A 15,308-nucleotide genomic window follows, 5' to 3' on the forward strand; every position below is an offset into this window, starting at 1 on the left:
GGCTGTTAGTCACCCTTCACAAAGCACTAAGTTTACAACAGCTTCCAAGAACATAGAAATTGAAGAACAGTATTAGCAAGGCCATTTTATTGCCTACACATTCTGGCAATGTTATCTGTTACTTTGACTATGAGCTTACAACTAATCTTCCAGCCCAGACCAATGCCTCTGCTCCCTCTTGCTTCTGCGTGTGATGCGGAGGAGTAAACTCTGGAACTCTGCAATGGAAAACAGAACAGAATTAAATGTTATGACAAAGTTTATAGGTAAGGTATCTCAAAACACTTTACAACAAGAACAGAAACAGTAGTTGACTGAGTAGTGCTTCAATGAAGATAAACAGAGGGTCAGATCAGGATAACACCTTTGTTACACTACATTGCAGGTGACTACACAATGCAAGAAACTACAATGCCAGCATTAAAACCAACACACTCACATGTACATCTGCATATGTAAAATTAAATATATAATATTTAAAACACCGTGGATAGGATTTCCAAGAGTACACAAGGGTTTTCAAGTGTGTAAGGTGGCTAACCTCCTTAGCAATTTAGAAAATCCCACTTTACATTATATACATATGCTAAATTTCAAGTCCCTGCTCCAAAACATGGAAGCAATAGAGCTTCTCAATTAAATAGTTGCAAGAATTTAATAAGGGCAAAATAAAATTTTCTTCTCCTCATTCTCAAAAATAGCTAAACCCTTTTTGCTGAAACTTACACACACAAAAAATCAGCCCTAGTCAGACACCCAATATGGAAAATTTCAGCCTGAACAGTTTGGCAAAGTTATAAGCAATTGAAAACAGGGTCTCATAATGAAAGGTTCTAGTCAATCCTTAACTTTAGGCATTGCTGCCAGTTCTCATTTTTATTTATAAAATAGAAAAAGGCAGCTCATCCAATGCATTGGGAGCCTTTGCATAATTCTGTTTTCATAACAATACCAACTTATACATGATGCTTTGAAAGTGTTACTCTTAGGTCTACCTCAGTTATTATGCTTTTCATTTCTAGTATAGCCACAGACTCCAAGGTAGCTTTACCTAAGCATATCGATTTTGTAGGCAGAAAAAATTTAAGCAAGACTGATGTCATCATGCTGATATATGGTACAGTGACTGATTACGTACATGACCATATGACTCTTTTTTCCAAAAAGATGGTAAAAGGGAATAACAAAACACGTTACCTATGTGTGATTGTAATCCATGTTTTTGAACAGACATTTTTACATACATGCAGCTTTTCAAGGCAGACTAAGGATTTAGATTAATATTTCCATTTAATTTTAATGGGAGATATGCTTAAATCCCTTAGACTGCTTTGAAAATGTTAACTAAAGAGCCCATTGCAATAGCATCTGCATCTGGTGATCAGGGCTGCAGCTGTGCTGCGTTTGTTACCATTATTGTCAAGGCTCCTTTGAAGCTCCTAAGAAAGCAAGAATATTATTGTTAAATTCTGTTTTATTGTGGGCTAAGCATCCTAATATCAACTGAATCTTATTTTGACCATGTAGTAAAGACCATGTAAAGTATCTGAACACAAGACTGTAGCTGACTGAGTTATACCTTTTAAACATCATGGTGGTCAAAAAGGTAACATATCATATATAGTGTTTTTCCCTATTGCTGGTGATCTTTGACACTGAATTTTTTCACTTAAAACACTTTGTTTTGCTATATCACTTTGATACTTGTCTCTGAAACATCCATCTCCTCTGTTTTTTAAGCTGATCAGGAAAAAAAACCCATCATCTCACATCAGAGTCTGTCTCCTGTATCAACAATTTCATAGTAAAACATAGAATAAGAATAATTTGTTTCAACTGTAGATAGCAGACAGACCCACGTTGATCTAAACTACAGGTAATGAGGCTTTATATAGCCACCTCTGCCATACTTACTTGGTAGAGGCTTATAAAGTGAGAGTGCGGGTATTTTTTTTCTTCAGTCAGAGGGTGCCAATTTCCATGAGCAGTAATCTATATCCAGGTAGCTTATAGGAGGTGTTAGAAGACAATAAATGGTGATTATTCCTTGATGACTCATCAAAAGGACAGTTCTTGCCTCTCAAAGCCCAACTTTTGCATCCTTAAAATATGAAATTAAAATTCCAAATTGTTACTAAATTTCAACAATGAAACTTAGAAAAATGGTACTTTTTCACTTCTATTTTGCATTTATCTTCCCCATACTCTTGAGAGGGAAATATGTATTTACTGATGGGAAGACTGAGGTACTAAGGATTGATGCAGGATGTCTGTAGCAGAGCCAGGCACAGAACTTACCTCTCATGACTCCCAGGCTAGGTCTATACTACCCGCCTGAATCGGCGGGTAGAAATCGACCTCTCGGGGATCGATTTATCGCGTCCCGTCGGGACGCGACAATCAATCCCCGAATCGGCACTCTAACTCCACCAGTAGAGGTGGTAGTAAGCACCGCCGACAAAAAGCCGCAGAAGTCGATTTTGCCGCCGTCCTCACAACGGGGTAAGTCGGCTGCAATACATCGAATTCAGCTACGCTATTCACGTAGCTGAATTTGCGTATCTTAAATCGACTCCCCGCTGTAGTGTAGATGTACCCCCACTTTTGAGCATTTTAACCACAAGACCACCTGGGATATCTGGGAAAAAAAGCACACTGCGTACATTGCAGTGTTCATAGACTCATAGACTCATAGACATTAAGGTCAGAAGGGACCATTATGATCATCTGGTCTGACCCCCTGCATGCTGCAGGCCGCAAGACCCTTCCCTGTACTCTACCGTTGAAGTCCCCAGTCCTGTGTTTTAGTGACTTCAATCGGCTGAGACCCTCCTGCTAGTGATCCCTGCCCCATGCTGCGGAGGAAGGCGAAAAACCTCCAGAGGCTCAGCCAATCTACCCTGGAGGAAAATTCCTTCCCGACCCCAAATATGGCGATCAGTAATACCCCGAGCATATAGGCAAGAGTCTCTAGCCTGACCCTTGTTGGCCATTATGTTGTTCATGTACCATTGCTTGGTTTTCCTTGGCTACTATGTTTTATCATTAAACCATTCCCTCCATAAACTTATCCAACTTAATCTTAAAACCAGACAGGTCCGTCGCCCCCACCGTTTCCCTCGGAAGGCCGTTCCAATATTTCACCCCTCTGACGGTCAGAAACCTTCGTCTAATTTCTAGCCTAAACTTCCCCCCGGCCAGTTTGTATCCATTCGTTCTCGTGTCCACATTAGTACTAAACTGGAATAATTCCTCTCCCTCCCTTGTATTAACCCCTCTGATATATTTAAAGATAGCAATCATATCCCCCCTCAGCCTTCGCTTTGTCAGACTAAACAACCCAAGCTCCTCTAATCTCTTTTCATACGACAGGTTTTCCATTCCTCTGATCATCTTAGTCGCCCTTCTCTGCACCCGTTCCAGTTTGAGTTCATCTTTTTTAAACATTGGAGACCAGAACTGCACACAGTACTCCAAATGAGGTCTCACCAGCGCCTTATACAACGGAAGCAGGACCTCCCTATCTCTACTAGATATACCTCGCCTAATACATCCCAAGACCGCATTGGCTTTTTTCACCGCCACGTCACATTGCCGACTCAATGCAGATATACAACTTTGACGCATTTATTTCAGATTGATGGAAAAGTCTAGAGCCAGAAAATGAAAATGTCCAAAAAGGGAAAGGAATTCCTGAGTCCAGACATAATCCTCAAAATTTTCCATGGAGGGGATCTGGAGCCCAACAACTCATGTTTGAAAAATAACACTGGCCAAAGCAACTGGCAAACTCCAAAGATCTATCCCTGAATCAGTGCACCTCCTTGTAACTCTAATTTGATAGCCTGCTCACTCCAAGTAGATCATCATGCTTCTCCATTATCAGACTAGGACAATAGGCAAGATGACTTAACAAATAGCTTCCACCCAGATGGTTTCAGAAAAGAGGGAGAGAGGTGGACATGTGAATGTCCAGTACTCTTGTTTTGCACAAATATAGTTGTAGACAGAGCCTGACAGATTTCTATCTACAGCCAAATTGTTATTAGCATCTATAGCAAGTTTTTGTATCAGTTTGAAATTTCACACAACTGCAGTGAGCCAAGACAATGCAAACAGCCGCCCAGAGGACCAGAGCACACTACAGAAAGATAAAGTGGCATCTGAAAATTCTGCAGCTGGCCTTTCAAGAGACCCATGTGTAACATCCTGGCAAAAATCCCTGGGAGGTAATCGTTCCACAGTACTTGGCACGGGTGAGGCCTCAGTTGGAGTATTGTGTCCAATTTTGGGTGCCACACTTTAGGAAAGATGTGGACAAATTAGAGATAGTCCAGAGGAAAGCAACAAAAATGATAAAAGGTTTAGAAAAACCTGACCTATCAGGAAAAGTTAAAAAACTGGGCATGTTTAGTCTTGAGGAAAGAAGAATGAGGGAATGAGCTAATACAGTCTTCAAATACATTATAAGCTGTTATAAAGAGGATGGTGCTCGATTGTTCTCCGTGTCCAGTGAAGGTAGAATAAGAAGTAATGGGCTTAATCTTCAGCAAGGGAGATTTAGGTTAGATATGAGAAGAAGAAAAAAAAGCTTGCCAACTATGAGGTTCGTTAAGCTCTGGAATAGGCTTCCAAGGGCGATCGTGGAATCCCCATGATTGGAGGTTTTTAAGAACAAGCTGGACAAACACCTGTCATGGATGGTCTAGGTTTACTTGGCTCTGCCTCACAGTGGGGGAATAGACTAGATGACTTTGCGAGGTCCCTTTGATTCCTACATTTCAATGAAAGAGATTCAAGTCCTAAGCTATATGATTGTGCTGGATTAGAAGGCTATGACCATTACTTTATATGAACCTTGCCACAATCCTTCATACTTTTGTGCATCCAGATAGATTTCTGTGATTGGCTACGTACAGATATTTACTCAAGCTTCAGATATTGCACAATCTGGGTCAGGCATGCTTCACATAGGGAGATTATTACACCTGTGTTACAGAGACTGCCCTGGTTTACACTTCATTTCTGGGTGAAATTCAAAGTTTGGGTCCTTTTACACTCATCACAGCAGTTGGGAGACTACGAGATGCATAGGCGCCGGCTTCCCCTCTGCCCTGGGGGGGTTTGCCCCCCCTTCTCCTGCCCCACCCCTGCCCACCCTCACCCCATCCCAATTCACCCCCTTTCTCCAAGTCCCCACCCCTGCCCTGCCTCCTCCCCTGAGCACACCACGTCCCCACTCCTCCCCGCTAATTTTTCCCTGTGGGTGCTCCAGCCCTGCAGCACGCATGGAGTCGGCACCTATGACAAGATAGTCAAGATGACAGAGTTTCTAGATTTGTGAGTCTTAAGGTTGGTAGTGTTCAGCAAAGGACAAGAAGGATGGCCTTGTTATTAAGGACTGGGACTAATGAGCTTTTATTCATCACCACAGTCGGTTTGGATGATCTTGAGCAAGTCACTTATTCTCTTGGGCCCCATCTGCAAAATTTTAGAGAATGAGCCTCACCCTCTGGTCTTGTCTAGTCTAGTCTATTTAGATCAGGGGTTTTAAACTCCCGGCCCACCGACCATCTGTGGCCCGCGAGCCTCCCCAGTGTGGCCTGGGGGACTCCAGCAGTTTTGGGGCCAGGTCTCTCCCTTGGCCCCACCTGTCGCCCCTGGGCACTCCCCCCACAGGGGCCCCGGCAGCGCAGAGGAGCTGAGCAGCGTCTGCCTGCTTGTTCCAGTGGCTGCTGGCCGCTCCCTGCGACCCAGGGGCAGGGCAGGGCTGTGCCTCCGCATGCTGCCCCCGCCATGAGCGCTCCTGTGGCCAATGGGATGGTGCGGGGGCGGTGCCTGGGGGCAGAAGTGTGTGGAGGCTCCCTGGCCCACCCTGCCTTGTAGCCTCAGGTAAGCGCTGCACCCCTGACCCCCTCCCAGAGCCTGCACCGCCATCCCCTCCCCACATACCCCCTCCCACCCCCAAACTCCCTCCCAGAGCCTGCACCCTCTCCCCATATACCTCCTCCTGCCCCCAAACTCTCTCCCAGAGTCTTCACCCTCTTCCCACACACACCCTCCAACCCCCAAACTCCCTCCCCGAGCCTTAACCCAGTCCCCACACCCTCTCCCTCCCCCAAACTCCCTCCCAGAGCCTGCACCCCAATCCCCTACCCCAGACCTCCTCTCCCACCCAAACTCTGTCCCAGAGCCTTAGGCAGGTGGGGGTTGGAGTTTTTTTGGGGGGTGGAGTTTTTAGGGGGCGGGTTCTGGGCGGCATGAGTGACATTGGCCCACTAGGAGGATTTGAGGACTGGCACTAGCCCTAAGGTAAATTGAGTTTGAAACCCCGATTTAGATTGTAAGATGTTCAGGGCACTATCTCTTACTTTGTGTGTCTATATTACCTATGTGATGGGTTCGGTCACAGAGAGCCCCTCGGGACCTGATATGCTGAAATTACCTCTGAGCCCGTTTTCCATGCCAGTTTGGGACTTCCAGAACCCTGCCTTGTTGAGCCAGACATGCTAGCCTGCTGCAACAAGACTCAGGGTCTGGGCCACTCCCCCAAAGCTGCAGACTTTAACCAAAAGCAGCTCAGCAAGTTACCTCCAGCACCCAGCTCCCGATGGGATCCAGACCCCAAATAAATCCATTTTACTCTGTATAAAGCTTATACAGGGTAAACTCATAAATTGTCCACCCTCTATAACACTGATAGAGAGATATGCACAGCTGTTTGCTCCCCCAGGAATTAATCACTTACTCTGGGCTCAAAAATAAAATCATGTTTATTAAAGAATAAAATGTAGGATTTAAGTGGTTTCAAGTAATAACTGACAGAACAAAATAAGTCACCAAGCAAAATAAAGCAAAAACACGCAAGTCTAAGTCTAATACATTAAGAAACTGATTACAAGAAATCTCTCACCCTCAGAGATTTTCCAATAAGCTTCTTTCACAGACTAAACTCCTTCTTAGTTTGGGCCCAATCCTTTCCTCTGGTACAGTTCTTGTTAGTTCCAGCAGACATCTGAGGTGGTAAGCAGGGGCTCTCTCATGACTGGCCACCCTTTGTTCTGTTCCACCCCGTTTTATAGCTTTGGCACAAGGCGGGACTCTTTTGTGTCTTTGGGTCCCTACCCCAGTATCCTGTGACATGGTTACACGTCCTGTGAGACCCCAGCCTCCATTCTTCCTGGGCTGGCCCACATGTACACAGGAAGGCTTGCAAGTAAACAGAGCCATTTACAGTTCATTGATTCTGAAGCACCCTTAATGGCTTCCACTTAATATGTTTACATGAGTAATACAAGTTTATAGCTTATTCTCCTAACTTCAGACATAGAAATATTACATGCAAACAAATGGGATGAACACACTCAGTAGATTATAAGCTTTGTAATGATACCTTACAAGAGATCTTTTGCACAAAGCATATTTCAGTTACATCATATTCACATTCATAAGCATATTTTCATAAAGCATATGGAGTGCAACGTCACAACCTAGCACAATTAGACCCTAATCTCAGCTGGGGACTCTAGTGTTAATATAATAAAAAAACCACAAACAACAAAGGCCCTTTAACTGAAATTCATTCCCGCCACCCTTGGTCTGATGGAGTCCAGTTTTGTTGGGCTGGAGGGCACATTGAAAAATTCTATTCTTGCAGGATTTTTCTGAGGGATGTGCTGAGTGAGTTTATTTTTGGATTCTATTGTGGATTTTTATTGTGTTTTAAAATATTGATACTATGCCCAGAGTTTAACAGGTGTATTGGATATTCAGCTGGAAGGGATGGGGTACTAGTCTGAGCAGAGTATTCAGACTAAACTGTCATGTTAAAATACTGGCACTGACTCCCGCTGTGCCCTTAGACAAAATCACTTTACCTCTTTTACCTAGTTTCCCGATAACTCCCTCTTTCCTTCCTCTCCCTGTGATGTTGTGAGGATTCACTGTTAGTAAAAATACATTGCAGGTGAAAAGTACTAATTGTTGCAATGATTTCTGAGTTCAAAGAAACTAACGTGAGCTGATTTGGAAAAAGCTAACTGTAGCCTATAGGACTAGCTTGCCTTTATTATATTCAGCTGTAATGCAAGAAACCTACAGGCCAGTATCCTGTAAGCTATTACAGGAAGTATAAATTAGCATAAGTGTGGTTAAGTAGGCCATAATCCTTAGCATAGATCAACGGTTACCTTTAGATTTTAGGAACTAAGAAGAACTTGCTCAATGGTAGAAGATAGAATGTTCCAGTAAATGCTACCGCAAGGAATATGGAAGTAATAGCTGCAAATCAGCTTAAGCAAGGGATGGCAGGTATGATCATGAGCTGAAATGGTAGTTACACGTATTAATATATTAACCTATAGGAGGACACCTCAAAGTTAGTGGATTGAGGAAATACAAATAAAGAAAAGGGAAAAAAAACCTACTGAATATGCATTAGATAGAGTAGCATCAGTATAACGTATTATAAAAGTTGCATCCCAGCCTGTGGGCAGTAGGAGAGAGAGATGTAGCCCTTGGGAGGTGCCAGAATGATGGCCACTGGTGATAATGAGGAAGGTGATGGTGATGAGAAAGACAACAGCTAATTTTTTGGTTTGTTCTGCAAGGGATGATGTGAGTATATGGATGTTCAGATGTACATTCTGTAGTGTCCCTATTTACCTTACCAAGTTAGAGTGTTTGTGACTTTGTACTAATAAACTATATGCAAATATGAGAGTTCCTATAGCATGAGCATTGCACCTGTGCACATCTGGATTCCTAACTATTGAGTAATTTTAATAATACTGGGTCTGATTTTGGGACAAGAACCTATCTACCCTCACAGTGATAATGAGAATTCTTAAGTAATCAATATAATTAATACATAAATCAACAGATCAGGCTACATAATGGAGATGAAGCCAGAACTTCAAAATGGATCAATTTAAATCCAAACCAAAAACCTTACCAAGAACCATGTACAGTTTTGTACCAAATAAAATTTTCATAATACTAAAGCAGAGCAAATTTAAAAAAAAGTGTATGTATCCTCTTTTGATAGATTTCTAAGCTTGAGTGATTTAAAAACATGGCAGCAATTGCTGTGAGACTGACTGACTAGCCTATGGCCTGCTGAAAAACAAGGCCTACAATAATGGCAATACATTAGTTGGACAGATTGACCAATGGGCACTGTTTCCAGTTTGCTTAAGGTGCTCTAACAAAATGTACAAAATAGCTGATGGAACGGTCTATAGAATTCAAGCACAGAAAAATCCCCAGAGCTGTAGTTGTAGAATTAAAGGAAACCGCCACGCTCCGGCAGAGATCTGAAAACATAATATTTTATCAAAAACTCCATTATGCTGCCCTGTATGTTTGCTAAATTTCCTTTCCATCACTGCTGATGATCAAGGCACATTTTCTTGGGGAGTAAACCCAAGAGCACACAAAGGAACGTGTCCAGCGTTTTTCTACTGATAAAACTGTAGCTGTCCACTCCATGCCCACAATAACATATGCACTGCTGACTGTCATGAACCCCACTTATCCACTTCCTTCAATGGCACTATAATTGCTTTAAAATGGTAATGACGTATGACATAGATGAGCCAATCACATTGCTAGGGAGGAGGGGTAGCTCAGTGGTTTGCGCATTGGCCTGCTAAACCAAGGGTTGTGAGTTCAATCCTTGAGGGGGCCATTTAGGAATCTGGAGCAAAAATCTGTTTGGGGATTGGTCCTGCTTTGAGCAGGGGGTTGGACTAGATGACCTCCTGAGGTCCCTTCCAACCCTGATATTCTATGATTCTATTCTCAGAACATACAGCCCAGTTATCCAGAGAGGTGTCTGAACCAAAATGCTGCTCCATGCTGTACTCAGAATCTAGACTTTGTAGCTGGCCTCTATCATTAAAATGGAGCTGGAAAAAAGCCCAGATCAAAACACCTTCAGACACTTCGGAGAAGTTCAGAGTCAAATTTGATCTTTTCATCACTACTGTGCAGCAATAATTATCCATGAGCAGAGGGAGAATAGAAAAAGCATGATATAGATATATATAGCATATAAAACAAAATAGTATTTATGTAGTTTTTTTCCCTGAAATTGCTGTAGGAAGGAATGTTGTTTTAATTCTTAAAATCTTGTGCTTTTTCTATTCTCCCTCCGCTCATGGATAATTATTGCTGAACAGTAGTGATGAAAAGATCAGATCTGACTCTGAACTTCTCCAAAGTGTCTGAAGGTGTTTGGATCTGGGCTTTTTTCCAGTTCCATTTTAATGATAGAGGCCAGCTACAAAGGCATATATATATTTTGTTTTAATGTTTGAAGAAAAATTGCATCTTACTCCTAAGGAATTCATCAGACACTTCTGCCTGTTCCTCTTACCTTAAGCTATAACTATCAGTTTATAGCTTCATAATCCACAGCAAACAGAGTGGTCATAAGCAGAAGTCATAGACAGTGGGAGTAGCCAAAAATCAAAAGATTCATGGCCTGAATTCTCAAGTGATCATTGAGTTTTGGGGTCTCTCACTTGACCTCATAAAGGGGCCTGATTTTCAGCTCTCTCTGAAAATTAGCCTCTGCTTTAAAAGTATCAGTTTAGGCACCCAAAAATTGAAGCATCCATAATCTTTAGTTACTCCAACCCATGGGACTAAAGTGCCAGAAGGGATTGGTATTTGGATAAGCAAATGTCTCACATATACCTATTGTTCATTCTTTAAAAATAAATAAAAAAGCCCCGCTCTACAGAAGTGTTTCTTCCAGCCCTGCATGCGGTGGCAGGCACCACAGACGAACGCATGCAGGGTCTTGAGGGTTCTCCTACTGGGTTTTTTGTTTGTTTGTGGCAGTCCAGAAGAGGGGTGGGACACTGCAGATGTCAGATTTCAAGTGGGCAAAGTCCATTAATCTCCAATGGTGTGTATGCTGTAATGGCAGTGTTGTCTGTGCTGTGAAAGTGACCAAAACATCAACCCCCCTTTTTTTAAAATAATATTAAAATTATTTAATTTCTCTCTCTCTAGGGATGCTGCATGACATTTACCTTTCCTTAGGCAAGATTTGTTTTGCAGCCTTTTAACCCTGCTGAGAAATCTAGAGTTGTGAAAGACCTAGAAAAACACAGGTTATAAGAGAATGGGTGATGCACATGCCAACACAGGAAGGAAGGAAGGAAAATCTATTGCCCTTTTCTGACACCTTCTCTTCTCAACTTAAAGCTTTGTGTCAATTTACTCAATCAGGCAAGTGTAGCCCAGTGATAGCAAGCGAGTTACAGCGAAGTCCTTGCTCCACACCCACACCCCATCCAATTTTCCAGCTGAATGGATTTTGCTTGCAGGATGTTCAGCGTTGTGACAGAGGTCAATGATATTAGAAGATTCCATCTTTGCTCACTCTTTCTTTGCATAACTCATTAAATGGCTTAATCAAACTTCAATTCTATTTACAGGTCAAGCTTGATTACTCGGTTTTGGATAACTGAGGTTCAGGTAGTGTCCCCCAGTAGTCATTTATTTGTATCTAGAATACTTATATGATCCAGGCTCCAGGCTCCCAAGTTTCAGGCTAGCACTCTCACCACCAGACCATCCTTCCTCAGTCTAGTGGAAATTCCAGTTATCAATGGAAATTTTATCACCCAAGGTTGGGGGCATTGTTTGACGCTAAATTCTAATAGTGATCATCAATTGTTGGCAAAAATTTACTGTAATGAACCCTGCTATCAACTGTACAAACAATGGTATACTATTTAACCAAGTGTGTGTATCTTTATGTTGAGAATAGAGAGTATTTCTCAAGCCTCGGATAGGCACTCCATTTTAGAACTCTAAAGAAATAATAAAATAGAACACTTGCTACTGTGTCATACAAGTACTGCACATATGGTTAGATAAAGTACCTATCTACATCAGGGGAATTTGCAGCATAAAATCCTAAATATAGATGTATGGCACTGTATAAAGAGCGGCATGCACCAGTATAGCTTACCTGGTAATGTCACTTTGCAGCAAGTTTACATTAGGAGTTTGCAGCAATACAGATTTCCTTAATATAGAACAGCCCTAAGGGCTTGATCCCTTATTACCTTACCTTGTATGGTCATTTTCATACTCACTTTGCGCAGGTGTAATCCCTCCATATCAACACATTTCATTGTGTGAACACTTGACAGCCATTTTGTACAGGTGAACACCACCACCACAAGGCAGTAGAGAAACAAGCTTATGAATCTAGGCAGCTGAAGGGTATGCTTGTGTTCATTTTAAACAAAATGTGATTTACAAGGTACTTATGTATAAAGAAGCATGCTGTGGCTCACCACCCTAGGAACATTCTAGAAAAGGCCAAGAGGAGGAGGGTGAGCTCAACATGTGGAGTGGAGAAGTATAAGCATGTGATGAACAAATCCATATATGGAAAGGTTAAATATGATTGGTAAGCGGGTTGTGTTATATAACTTGTTATGTAAGTGCTATGTGCTATAAAATAGCAATGGGCGGGCTCCTTGCTGGAGGGATTCTGCCTGATTTTTGTACCAGGGGCTCTCCCTTTGTGCACATTGAATAAAGCCTTGTTGAATTGAATCTAATCGAATCCCCTTGATTCTGCCCAGCATCTGACTCATTGGGAACCACAAAATCCAAACACAGGTATTTTGGTCCCTTAGATGGCTTTGAAAAATCACAAAAGGTCCCTAGACCTCTAAGTGCAATGTGGGCATTTTAATAGCAACTTTGAGGAAAGCAATTTTTTTTTTTTGGAGGGGTTGGGGGCAGAGGAGGTTTATAGGTTTCATTGTGAGGAGGCAAAATATATTCTTTCATTAGAGCATGTTTGCTAGCAGGCCATACACACTTATCCACAGTAACTTATAAACAGTACCCAAGTGGAAAATAGAATTAACTTGTTGAGTAAGTTTTATTTGCCTTTAATTTGCTATAGCTCTCATTACGAGGCTTTTGTTTTGCTTTGGTTAATCTTTGCAAGAGCAGAATGAAGTGTTGTAAAGCTGTACTTGATTTTTGCACAGTACTATTGTTTGGCTGGGTAAGGCTGAAGCTCACCTTTTATTTGCCATGGCAGGCTTCAGAGCTGTATGGGACACTGAAAGTGTTAGTAAGAATCCAAAGCAACTAAGTAAAACTCTCACTTCACAGAAAGGGCTAATTCTTGCTCTGAAATGTGAGGGAACAGCTGAGTAGATCAGAGTTTAGTACCTGTGAAACTGCAGCCCTCTATTCGCAGACTAGTAGATGGACAATATATGCAGGCTTTCAAATATCCTATTAACATGCCTCGTCTCAGATCCAGGTGGACCACCGTAAGCAGTAAGATGACAGATCAGTTTTCTTGTCCCTGCAGTGCTGATGCTGTCATTGTGTAAAGTTGACAGAATACCTACTGAGTTCACATTAGGCCAGTCATCAGGTGGTTACAATTTTAGGTCACTTGGACTTGTACTGAACCAGTTGGTGGTGAGGTGAAAGGCTCCAGTCTCCTGAGCAATCCAAAACCTCTATCATGTATTTTACATACTTTAGCTCCTTTATGCTGAGGCTTCCTCACGTTGCCCACTAGACATTCCTCACAACAAAGATAAAATTCATTTTCTACATGTTTAACCTCTCAAGCCTCTCAGGGTAATTCTCTACTGTGCTCATGACATTTGTTTTAGCTGCCTTCTATACTTTATCTCATCCGTTATACATTATGTTTGGTGTAACTGGAGGTCATTTTTTTAAGCCAGTGTCAGCATTTGCTGAGGCCTGTTCAGTGCTCTGTAATTTATATAATATAAGCAGTCTTTAGTATATCTTTCAAGATTCTGATATGGTCCACGAACCCTCACCATATGATGGCAGCCAGACAAATTTTAGTGCAGTTATCCTGAATGCTCCAGGGAGATAGGGAAGTATTATTCCCATTGTACAGATTGGAAACTGAGGCATAGCAAAAGATATTGATGTAGGCTTCAATCTGACAAATGCACATGTGCTCAGCTTTAGGCACATGCATAAATGTTTTGATGCAGTTTCCACACACACGTTTCCAGGATTGCAGTCAGTCACACAGGTAGTCACTGGCAAAGCCAGGACTTGAACTCTGATGTCCTGCATACCAGTCCAGTGATTTAACTGCAGTGAACTACTCCTGGTGAAGTTCTGGTATTTCCTCTCCTGGAGGTTATTGACATTTCATTTATGATTGGATTTATCGAGTGCAATGCCGACATCCTGCTTGGAGTGTACAGTTGCCACCCAGAGCATTCAGGAAAGACTGAGGGAGCCCCACATCAGAATATCTCATAGCTCAATGGTTAGGACATTGATCTGAGAAGTGGCAGATCCCAGTTCAAATCCCTTCTCCTCAGGAAAAACGGGACGACTTGAACCGAAAGAGTCTCCACATCACAGGCGAGTACCTATGCACTAGGCTAGAAGTTAGGAGGGTGGTCCTCCCATGATCCTTTTGGATAAGCTCACCTCTAGGGGCCCAATCCTGTAAGCAGGCTCAGAGCCTGCTTACTAAATGAGGCCCAACAGGCAAGTTAGGTAGAGGAACGCCTATCTTCTCCCAGTTGGTGCATCACACTGAGGCTAGTTTGGGACTGCAGTGTGCATTCTCAGAGGCAGAAATGTAAGCACCTAGGGAACTTTTACTGCAAAGTTTAGTTGTACTGCAAAAAGCGAGTTTAGGTGCCTACAGACTTTGGGGACAGCTGAGGGGGGGCTTTGTGGATCCCAGTGGGGCCTGATTCTGGGATTTAGATGCCTAAGACCGATTATTAATCTAGTCCTTCGCTATCTAGGTTGCATATTCAGTAGTTAAGAAGTGTATCATGCTATAAATGGATTTTATTTTAAAAAGGATCTGAATATATTGGTAACCTTACTAAAAGTTATACAAGCTATTTTTTTGTTCAAAACAGAACCTGGGTCAAATTTGTTTTTTTCAATATACTGTATACTATAGATGAGTATGGTGGCTGGGAATTACTGTAGGGCACAAATGCTGCACAGCTTGAGCCTCTAATACGCAAATATATATATATAATATTACGATATATATATTTACTGCATGTTCATATGCCAATATATGAACATGCGGTAAATATTCTAAATAACAAGAATAGCAGAATAAGATATTTTCAATTAGCTGTCAATGATTCTGAAGTTCATATATAGGTAAAAGTTGTTTATATAGCATTGTAAATTTACATGGCCCTCTACAACAGGCAAACCAGACCGAAACATTACATTCACATTTATGGCATGACATTAGTAATAAATAGCAACAACGGTCTCAC

This window comes from Malaclemys terrapin, chromosome 4 (genome assembly GCF_027887155.1).
Source record: "Malaclemys terrapin pileata isolate rMalTer1 chromosome 4, rMalTer1.hap1, whole genome shotgun sequence".
Taxonomy (NCBI): domain Eukaryota; kingdom Metazoa; phylum Chordata; order Testudines; family Emydidae; genus Malaclemys; species Malaclemys terrapin.